This window comes from Diadema setosum, chromosome 17, assembly GCF_964275005.1.
Source record: "Diadema setosum chromosome 17, eeDiaSeto1, whole genome shotgun sequence".
NCBI lineage: Eukaryota > Metazoa > Echinodermata > Echinoidea > Diadematoida > Diadematidae > Diadema > Diadema setosum.
In genome coordinates, this window is record NC_092701.1 from 36,756,630 (window position 1) to 36,768,839 (window position 12,210).

Consider the following 12,210-nt stretch of genomic DNA (forward strand, 5'->3'; position numbering starts at 1 on the left):
ATGTTAAACTCGAGCGTTTTCACATAATCGGCTATGTGAACACACTGTGGAACACTGTGTTCTTTCCAGTAGAGCCTCTCTCTCTCTCTCTCTCTCCCTCTCTCTCTCACTCACTCACTCACACACACACACACACCCACACACACACACACACACAAAGGACTCTTGATATTCCCTGATATGGTCAGGGAAGATTTGGTGTCGTAGATTTTATCAGAATCTATTGATATTATCTTTTTATCCCATAACAATATTATATTACATTATTTTTACCACAATGCCGTGCAAACAAGACTATAAGCATTATAATGTCTAGTCTATAAGAGTGACGTATAAAGGCGATCATGAAATACGCGTGGACGTACATTGTCACTGATGCTGCTGTCAGTCGAAGAGTTACATCACATTGCAAACAATTTTCCTAGTCATAGATAGATTTGAAAGTCTGTTTACCAAAACATGTCAATTGTACGAGGAAAATATCGCAAGGATTGTCAAACCCAAAACTAACGCCTGATGGATGTGTACTGCCGCCGGGTTCAAACGTGAAAATGGCCAAGGCGGTATTTTCATCGGTCAACAGATGAAAGCGACTTCATTTTAAGTATTCGCATGGGAAGAGACGGGCTTGCACCTACTAAGAGGAAAACAAACAGATCTGCCAAGATCTGTGATAGAAATACACTTCTTCAATCAATGGCGATATCAGCATGAAGTAATACTCTGCCATAAAACGTCATCCTATGGGGTACATAAGTCATCTTAGTTGGAATGTCTACGCACAAGGCTATAAAGAAAGAGAGAAAGGGAGGGCCCCCGTATAGATTGTCTACCAGTAATTAGGCTTTTAACAATGGATACCTTCTTGTCCAATTACTAAGTAAAGTCTACTCTTCTTTCTTCTTATGTCCTTAAAAGTTCGTGGTAGTTGTTCTAGACAATGGTTTCGAGGCTTAAGGAGAGTTATACATTAATATATGTATATATATTTATATATTTATATAAGCCCCACCGGGGCTCGACATTAGCGGTGGCCCAGTGACCCGAGGCCACTAAATATGGGTGTCTCGGCCACCAAATATGTCTTTTGGTGGCCCGATCGGGTAACTATAATTCAAAAAGAACTGTTATTTTTGTTTTTATTCCGGGTCACAACATATCATTTTTGGGCCACTAAAATTTGGATTTGAAGATTTTAGGGGCCCAAACGGGCCACCAGTCCAAATAAAAAAAAATAAAAAAAAATAAAAAATAGTGTCGAACCCTATACATATACCACAGAAGTATTCTAAAACTCTCCGAATCGTTACTCGTGTACCCCTGACAGACAAAGATCACATCAGGTTGAAAGTACAGTGGTCGATGCTTCTCACGGCGTCGTAGGAGGTTGCTATTATATTGTACAAACGTAATGTAGGAGTTTGCTAAAACTATTGTCATCTCTACACCACACGAGGCACTATCCACGTTTTTTCCTCTGTTGCTTTTCCGCGTATAAGGGGGAGGGAATATCTGAGATACTGACTGTAGCGAAACAATTTATTGCAAGTAGAGGTAGAGAGAAGTATTACCGTCTTTCTAGCTGCCCATGTCCACAATCTGTACTGTGAATAAACAAACGCGACTCCGGAACGAGTGCTTCTGCGCATTCCTGCAATATCCCTTTTCCTCCTTTTTTACTGACGTAATTTGCCCCAAATGCTGAAGCTCAGTAACGTGAATCGTTCTATTTACACGAGGCGTACGAGCCCAAAGCGATTTGACACTCGTGCAACAGCGACCGAAACAGATGTTAGAAAAGGAGAAGAAAAAATAAAACGGAATCCATTGTTACCATTGATGCTGTAAAAGTTTCCCCGCAAGAATGTCGCCCGTTGCCGTAACTGATCCGTCACCCCGATATACTGTGCTGGTAAAGGGACTCAGGGGAAACACACTAAGTAAAGAAATCGTATCATGCTATATAGTACTTTCAAAAGATTATTTACGAGATTTGTTGAAAGTCTCCGTTCTTAATCAGACATCATGAACTATTTTTGATGACTTCCTGTGCTTCCAAAATAAGTTGAGAAAGAAAAATGCCATGATTGATTACAGACCACTCGGTTTCTGCGTCAATCAGCTTCGAGCAATTTTATTATTCTCCCTAGAATTTATAAGTTTTCTGTCTATACTCTGCACTGTTCATTTTCTTTTTCATATCTGGTGGTATTTCTGCAGCTCGCTATCGCCAATAAATTGGACAAAAATACGTGACAAAACCTCGGATGCACATTTGCCTTGAAGTATTAGAGTTATCAGGACGATTTAGGGTGTCAGACTTTTGCGAAAGAGCAAAATATAGGTCATGGGATCAGAAAAAAATCTCTTAATAGACATAAATGATTTTGGATGACAACAGGTGTGAAGTGAGGCGTAATCTGTCTGTTTACTTGTTGATTTTAGCTTGTACAAATTAAATCCAGGACAGAAGAAACAAATCAGCTTGAAATAGAACCTTTTTAAGAACAAAAATCCACGTTGCTACTGACGACTTAAGGTGCAACGCAATTATCAAAAACTGGAGAATAGAAATGTATGAATTATTTGCATGTTAGAAGCTATATCAACTGTTGGAAATGATGACTATAATGTGAGCAAGCTATATATAGTAAAGATGAATACGCAAACAAATAAAAGATAAAAGAAACAAGAGAAAGAAGGAGACGGGAAAGAACAAGAAAGAGAAAAACATTGTAAGGAATGAGGGGAGAGGTAAACATCACTATAATCTCTACCCTTTATCTAATAAATAAATAAATAAATATAAAATCATCGCCATATACGGAGTCTAGTGAATAGCATTCGTGTATTTCTCTGTCCAACGTGTCCAAAGAAACAAAATTTTCACAGCAGGTTTCAACATAATGCCTATATACCCGGCACGCGTTCAGAGCAGAAAGAAGCGGTATTTGATATTCCACATTTACTTTGAAAATCGAAATTTATTACATCAGATCTTGGCGGCGGAGCTCTCTCCACACGTATTCAATATTTTTATTCAATAACTGACCGGAACAAACAAGTTTGACTAGATGACCATTGCCGAAGTGTCCCTGAGATTCTAAATTTCTTGCAATTCTGTATCTTTGCTCCACATTCGCATAAACGTACAGGCACACACATACACACGCACACACACAAAAAAAAAATCACGCACACAAACAAATACACACATATATAGATAAATAAATACATAAGTAAATATATATATATATATATATATATATGGGCCGTGACGCGAGAAAAGGGCCCTTAGCACCGCTGCGCGCAAACGCCAGAAAACGGCGCGGAAGTTTAACAAAGCAATACGCGCAATAAAAGATCAACTAGCTAACTACGCGCACGTGCATAGACACATCAAAAAGTGACAGGATTTGGACAAAACATGCTGTTTTGAATGTCGTAATTGGGGCATTTAGGAGTGGAATTTCAGAAAAAGGTTTGCATATCCAAATAAGTCAGAGTTTCTTCTACAATATGGAGGTGAAAATTCATTTTCGGTATTTAATGCCCTAAGGGCCCTTTTCTCGCGTCACGGCCCATATATATATATATATATATATATATATATATATATATCATATATAAATAAAACATCATAATCATATAATACATGTAATCATCATTGATATTTATTCCTCCTCACCATTATGATAACGACGACATTAAGTTCAGAATGAAGCATTAAATTTGAAAACTACTGTCAATACTGTTGTCAAAGAAGGAAAATCAAATGTGCACGCACACAGTGGTGTTTTATTGGACCAAGGTTTCCTCTTAATATCAACACTTTTTGTCACTGCTGCGCAATTATCACTAATGCCAATAAAATTGCACTTTCGAAACTATGCGACGCCAAGAATGAATTAGGCAATAAACTGAAGTTACTGTGTGAACGACGAATTCAGGTTCCCTTGTCGCGTTCGATGAAGCTGTAAATCATATGCAATCAACTGGTTAAAGATAAAAAAGTTAGACTTATATGAATGTATCCTTGATCTTAAAAAAAAAAATAAAAAAAAAAAACCTTTGCATCCATATGGCATCGAAAAGTAATTTTGCTTTCATTTGAAGAGGCTTAGGATTTAAAAAAAAAAAGAAGATAAAAGATATCTGGAGTTAAGCAGAAATGACAAATAAAGTAACAAATGAAATAGAAATTTCATTTTTTTTTTCAGTTCATGTGTGTTAAAACAATTGTCATTGTTTCGTGGACTATTGCTAATTGGATGCAAAATTCCAAATAAAACGTTAGGATAATCTGGTTCTCAAGGTATGTGACGAGTGAATTAAACACCGTCACGACATTTCAACTGCAAGGCATGAAAGAATAAACCAAATAATATTTAAAATCTCTGGAGAAAAAAAAAAACACATCTAACTTTGTTGAAATAAAAGATTGCACCGCGATCTCAAATGTAAGGCTTTGTTTAAACGTGTTATACCAGAGTATCACTTGTCTATCGAACACTGACGGGAGGAAGGCGTGTGCTATCTATACCTCCATTCTAGGCTATAAATTCGAGTTGGAATACCTACCTTATGCAAGACGAAGCTAAGTGATGATGGAGAGCACTTTCTGCAAGGTTGGCGGAGGATGCCCTTTGAGTTGCCTCGGTGTCTAGCGACGTGGAGTTTATTCTAGCTTTCTTCTTTCAGGGTGGTAGTAATGATTCACAACCAGCGATCAAGACCAGCATGTGCCTCAAGTGTGACTGCTGTCAGATGGTGGTCTGCTCCTCAAAACTGATTGTTTTCGCGCGTTTTTCCTTGGCGTGTGTGACAGCGGCATGTCGCGAGCTTCGATGATATACACAGTCAGCTAGCTGCAGGCTCATCCATTTCTCGCGTAGGTAGGCAATCCTGTTGCACTACATTACCTACTTTCAGAGGGACAAACACTTTCGTTAAATCTATGATGGAATTATTCATTAAGATATGAAAGAGGCTTTCATCTAAGAACAAATCACGAAACACTTATATCACAACTAAATAATAAAACGATATTTCAAGCGGCGAATTTTGAAAGGAAGACAGTCAGGCCCTACATATTTTGAGGCGTATTGCATAAAACGAACAGACGGGACTTCAAATTCATACCATGGAAACCGAAGGTCTATTCTATTTCTGTTTTAGAGGGAAGCGTACTCCATGAAGGGATTTGAAATACTTCGCCAACAATCAGACTCACTATCATAATTATCATGTATTCTTCATCTTAATCTCAACCTTTACATTCATCAAAGATGTTCACGTTTTCCCCATAAATACGAATACATAATGCATTCTTTCCTTGAAAGGCCTATACGCTGTACCAACTTTAATATCTCTCATAAATTCCTCCATCATAATTTCTGAAATCTTAACACCTGCAATTTTGCCTCCAAATGTCACTTTACTTCACAGTCACGTACCACTCAAACTGTACCCACTATACATGTTTGCTCTGTAAGTGCCCCTCTTTTGCCGTATAGTACTCATTTACTATTACACATATGATGATTATGAAACTATATATATATACATATATATATATATATATATATATATATATATATATATATATATATATGTACACACACTTTTCTCCTTACACGCACGCACAACTTCAAACGCATCATCAGGATTAACACTCCATGCCCTAATAATTCTAAAACCCCCAATGTAATAAATTTGTCAAATACACCGTGGTAGCAAACCAATATTGAATGACATGAATGACGTGTGAATTCGTCATCATCCGAGGAATAGGCATGTTCAAGGACAGTATCAAATGTAGTACAAATTTGCACGATTTTGTGCACGAGGGTTGAATACATCCAAATCTGTTTCACGATAAAGTACTCGCATCTTGCCATAAAAGTGCCTAGAAATGGCCTAATCTCCTCTGGCTGCCTGGTGGAAATAGGAGCAAACATCAAATGTAAAATTAATTTTCGATTTCCGAAGAAATCATCAAGTACGAAATACTTGCGGACAGGTGGCCCGCCTTTTACTCCAAATAGTCTCCCTCAAGGGACAGGTTATTATTTTTTTTCTTCCTTTTTTTTTTGCCAGTGACTGCCCCAACCCCGATAAGTGTGAGGTTACGCTAAAGAGGATCAGTGTGGAATGACCCGATTTAGGCAAAACCAAATACATTTGTAATCAGAAGAAAAATCAAGCTTAGAATCGCTTTCGCTTTATCCCATGGTTAAGAATAAGGTCAGTTTAATGCATTTCATTGGTTTGTTTTATTTTGTTTTGTTTTGTATTCTTAATGAAACGCCCATTTGTATATAATTTCCCTTATAATGAACTAATCCAGTGATGAAGAACTCAATGAGAAGGATAGTTCATTCGGACAAGCTCTTATCTTTTATCTCTGTCAAATGTCTGTCTCTGATTTATTCATCGATCTGTCGACAGCTGTGATTTCACCCTTAGTGAAATCAGTGTCACTTGTTACTTGGCATGTTAACATCTTCATCATCTGAAAAGCATGAGGGAAGGGAGAAGGAACTTCTATCTTTACTCATCATTTTGAACGCGCTGGCGTCTTGCTTACGATTTTAAATCGTTAAGTAAATGAAACCTCTCTGTTACCCCACGATGGCTGGCGTGTCAGTTTGGTGCATTTGTTGATTGGATGGACTGTATATATGCTGACAAGGTTGACAGGGGATGTGGTACAATCACGGACAGCGTGAGTGCAGTAGATGTTAAGTCAGTTGTCTCATGATAAGACGAGACAAGTAAGTCCTAAATGACAGAAATGAAAATGATGACAATGACAGAGACGATGACGAAAGAGTTATCTTTTTGGGGGGTTTGGATACACGCCATGGAGTCATCGTAGAGTTTTCACAAGGAGAAAAGTATGCTTTAGATATGCCGACAGCGTAGGTTGATCATTATCGCACATCCACACAACGTACAAGCGAATGAGTATCTCTTCAATCAAAAATTGACGTCTAACTACCTCCGCCAGCTCGGGAGTATGACGTCTTGAATGAAATCAGTCTGTCGAGTGCAAACGAGGTCATAAGTCACCGAAGAATAAAAGAGAAATCCTATTTTATAACCTTCGAGCTTACATGCACACAATTTACTTCCATATCACTCAGAGTGAAACAGAAAAAAAAAAAACGAAAACTTTTTGATTCCTCTTTCTTGTATGTTTTCAAATCATAATGTAAAAATTGTCAACAAATTTCAAGCTTTGAACTTTATTTCGTGCGCAAAAATGGTCACGTTCAATAGAAATCCTCCACCTCTCCTGCTTCCAACGAACCACGTTGTCACTTAAATTGATATCGGCTGCTCGCTCTTTCTCCAGTTTCCCCCCTCTCTGTACCATGTCTTCCAATACATTCTCACACCTTTGTCCGTGCCCAAGATTTCTGTACGGATATTAACCTTCCGTCACTCTCCAGCACAGGTGGTCTCCTCTTTCGTCTTCACGTGGTCTTGTTTTGGCACATCGCTCAACCCAGTTGAGGATAGACCACTTTGTGATGAGGGACAGAGGGGAGGAACAGGGGAGAAATCTGGAGGGTTGGAATTCCTTATTGTCGTCTCTTTTCATCCCCAGTGCTAATGTAACGTCTGTTTCGTGTCTGAGATGCAATGTCTTTAACCTATTCATTATGAATTCGTGCGCTCGCTGTGAGACCGAGGTCCATGTCACTACTTAATTTGCCAGTCACATAATAGAAAGGAGAAGCCGTGCATGAATACTTAAAAGATTATTTGGTACGTTGTCATATGTGTCAGTAAAACACCTTCACTGTGAACGTGTCACCATAGCCCGGCCGAGGGCGATCTTTTGCGCATCTGCTATCACCATATACACCCTTAATGAGAGAAATACGGGCTGGTCAGTCGAACCTGTTTGTGCATTATTGTGTTATCTATGTATATTATATCCCTCTCTCTTCCCCTTATTTCCCTCTCCCCTTCTCTCTCTCATTATCACCTTCTCTCTCCTTATCTCTGGTCAACTTTGAGTTGACTCCCACGACACTAAAAAGACGCCGACCATGCCCCATCATCAGCATGTAAAGAGCCTGTATGAACATGTCTGTCATTATAAGAGCTACGAAAAATGGTTATCTAATATGTATTGTAATGAAGAGCACGCGTGCTTCAAGAAAGAGAGACGCTAAAATGCATATAACATATAAAGGGAAGATAATAGCATCTCCTAGACGGTCTTTTTCACCTCCAGCCCACAAGCCCAAAGATAACTACGTGCAGTGTATGGCGTGATCAAAAGAGTGCTTTCTTACCGGAGGTTGAGTCATGTGTGCTGCATGGGCAGTGATTATACAAGACCTTAGTGACAATGGCATCCTGGATTTCCACAAATTTCACAGCAACCGCTGGTTTGGAAAAACGTGTAGCAAATCTGTCAATAAACACTTTCTGAGAAAACAGTCTCAACGAGAAGTAGTTTGTCGGCTTGTTTTCCCATTGCTCTGCGCTACATGCTAGCGATCGAAACTTTCACAAACTAACGCTATTTTGTTCTATATGGAATACTGTATCGGGAAAATTCACCATTTCTTGTAACATTTATAAAGCAGATGAGTCAGAATCTGTTGAAAGCACACACTTATAGTAATACGTTGTAGTAATAGATACTTAACTTATACGGTTTTTTCCCTCATAATAACCTGTAGATTTGTTGTCATCACAAATTTTGCTGAAGTTTCCCTTGCTTATCATCGTTCATAAACGTTCTTTTCTTTTTCATTCACAGGCCATTGGTCGATCATTCCTGTATTCAAAAGAAGCTTTGAGTGGACGTACCACGCTATTTCATCATCCTTCCGCTTCAAACAAATACAATTTGATAATTGTTGATGACTGTACTTTTTTTTTACACATGTCATGAGCACAAAAATTACAAGAGATTGGTAAGTTTTATGAGCTACATGTGAACTGTGGTGAATATTTTTGTTTACAATTTCATTCGATCCAGTTTGTCTTTATGTAAATTAATGATTCTTGGATCGATTTTTTTGTTATTGTAATAACTGATTGACAAATTGCCCTTCATCAGCCCTGTCCTGCACGTCCATGAAAGGCAATTTTGTAAATCAGTCGCGACAACAACGACAACAAAACATCTCGACCAAAGAATCATTCATTTGGGTAAATATGCGAGATCCTGCTTTGAAGGATTAGAACCATGACTGGCTGTCATGCAAAGGCTCGATAGTCTACTGGTTATGTTGCCTGTCTAGCAATTAGGTCATGGTTTCGAATCCCATGTGTATGCTCATTATTTTCTATCACGACTATCGCTCAGGCACTGAATAATCGATGTTTCTCTATGTCGATGAAGGCAATTTGTCAATCAGTTGCAATAAAAAAGAATGTCTTTCCTCACGGATTCCTGAAAAAAAAAATTATAATGCTCCTTTCTGTTTATACCCGACGCACTTCGTATATACTTAAAAAAAAAAAAAAACAACCAGAGATTCTCATACCATATACTGTAATAATGACACCAACACACATCAAATCAATAATTCATGACTCATGGAAATTAGGCATTATCCCATAAGCATGTAGCTGGTACTCCATTTGCAATTTCAAAGACAGAGACTCACAGAAATTCAAGACGGCAGCCGAAACGCTTATTTCTTTTTTCATGTTTATGATAAATTTTGCCCAAAGTACAGGTCACCAAATCTGTGTTTGGTTTTCTTGTACCTTTCCCAATCACTGGTCATAGTTAACTCTCGGGATTCCTCAACCCTGATTTAAAGGGTAAACTAGACAATTTGGTACTCTCTTCCTTCGTTTACCTTTGTCCGTTTTTATCCGATACAAATAGCATAAAATACGGTTTCATTCGGGCCGTGCTTCAACGTCATACTGGCCAATGACGCGGCGTTAGTAAGCGTCGCAATTGTCGTATGTTCGAATGACGTATATGGTCTGTTGTCTACGATAGTTTCATTACTACTACCTCCTCTGCCCCGAGGAACCGAGAAATGATTGGACAACAATGGACGAGTACAGCAAATCAGTAGAAAAGGTGACTAGACTTTACAAAATGAATAATTCATCAAGGTTTGATTTCAGGAAGAGAGAATTTGGAGAGTGATGGTCCGCTGCTGTTTTTGGAATGAGCCAATGCATTTATTGCACTCATTTGTAGACCCTTCCTTTTGATTGTTTCCCCACGGATGACATTGAGCTAATTGTTTTACATGACAAGAAGACTTATCAATAATGAATCCATTTATTTTGCTTTTGCGGCAAACTTTTGCTATTAAAAGTATATTTTCATTTGTCCAGACAAAATACGATGAATACTTTTCATTGTCATGAATATTGGAGAAAGAAGAATAAAGCATGAATCTTAATCTAATCAGATTACGTTCCTACAAGCGATGAAATGATCATATACTACTGTGTATCAAGGCTACCGCCAATTATGAACTCGTTTTGTCTATCATGACAGATACAATAGTCATAAACAGATTTTACTTTTTTCTGAAAACATTCCTGCTGATTCAACAAAAGGACAATCCTATTTTTGTACAATCTTTTGCCGGGTTGACGCTCTGTAACGATACATCCCTACCTCGATACAACCATGCAATGTAGATCGATACATCGCTGGTGCATGCATGCACCCACTGGTACCCAGCGGCAACATTAAAACTGCCACAATTAATCAGCCATCAACAAAATAAATAAGTCAAATGGTCTGCCAAATAGTACACCTGTCTTAATCAATGTTTACGCATGATAATCTAGATTAAAGACTGGCAAGACAAACTAGGTTAAAAATGGCTAAAAAGCTTATTTTCACAACGCTTTGCCTATAGATGATGTTGATGAGGTGTGACGGTGGGTTGTACGAGCACAGTCGCTAAACTCAGCATCTGACATAGCGCTTCCGTCTTGAAAGCGCCTTTGATAGTATCGATTCACTGGACCCGATAGATTACAAGTGATAACCACTGGACGCACGCGTATCATGAAAACGTTCACACAGAGACGAAAGTCACCCGCGGAACTTACATACTCGATGAATTACGTAAAGTCATCAATTGATTCATTATCTTGGCTTTTTCTCTCTCTTCATAGCAATCACAGCCGTGGTTAGATATTTCATCCATCATGTCGGTACGTGTTTTAAAGCAAAACCAAATAAACAAATCTTTGTTAGCCTCGAGATCCTGTCAAACAAAATTAGCATTCCTGTCTCTTCTTCTTTGTCTCCTCTTCCTTGTTACCTCTTCATCAGAATTCCTCCTCTTTCCCATTTCATTACCTTCTTCAATCTTTCCTATTATCTTCCTCCTTGAAATGCTTGCTTCATTTTTTGTCTTTGAATGTCTTCTCTTTCTTCTACCTGACCCTCTCCTTCTTTTAGTTCTTTTCAAATACTTTTTCTTTCTATTTCATTTCATTGTCTTTTCTGTTTTTCTCTTTACAATCGTCTTCCTGGCTTTTTTTTTTTTTTTTTTTTGCCGTCTCCACGTTATTGCTGTCCCCCTTTCCACCTCTCTTTCCTTTCCAATACCATCCCTCTTTCCTGGCCCTATTTTAAATCCTTAATATCATGTTTCAGTCAGATTTTTTTCAGCTATGTTCTTACCAACCAATGAAGAAATGTTTGTTTGGCTAATTGAATCTCTCTTCAAAATAACTCCTCTGTTTACAAAGCATGCTCTGGAGACGAGACGATGAAAAGTTTCAAAAAGCAGCTTACGTCTCTAAAACCTTCCTCTTCCCTAAAAAAAAAAAAAAAAAAAAAATGGTGATGAAGTCGACTGCATATTCGAGTCATGTTTCCCTTTGTCTTCAGAGCAGTGTGAATCATAATGACCACAACAAAATGTGTCATAGGATTATAGTGAAAGTCCCAGGATGTTTTCTAGCTTTAGTGATTCGTAGACAAAAAGAACCGCGGGATATCAATATCGGTGCTATGGCAAATTCTGAAACCAACACATTATTGCAAACGTGTCATGCTTCATATATACGGGTGGGGATTCTCGTTCATAGAAAGCAATGCATGATATATATCGAGACATGAATGTAATATTTCTCTTGTTTTTTATCACGAGGATCAAACGAATCTCTTCCCAGCCTACCGGAAACCTGGATTAATTTTTGGCCCAGGTGAGAAAGAGAGAGCTACAGAAGCATTCGAATTGC

General features: G+C 38.3%; 1 protein-coding gene across 1 annotated transcript in view; it reads right to left on the minus strand.

The window, feature by feature from the left end:
* The window catches only part of LOC140240367 (uncharacterized), a 48,449-nt gene extending 43,655 nt beyond the window's left edge, over positions 1 to 4,794 (minus strand). The window contains exon 1 of the mRNA XM_072320137.1: positions 4,582 to 4,794. The gene's annotated coding sequence lies outside the window, so the exon portion shown is untranslated. The remainder of the gene's footprint in view (positions 1 to 4,581) is intronic.
* Between the last annotated feature and the right edge of the window lie 7,416 nt (positions 4,795 to 12,210).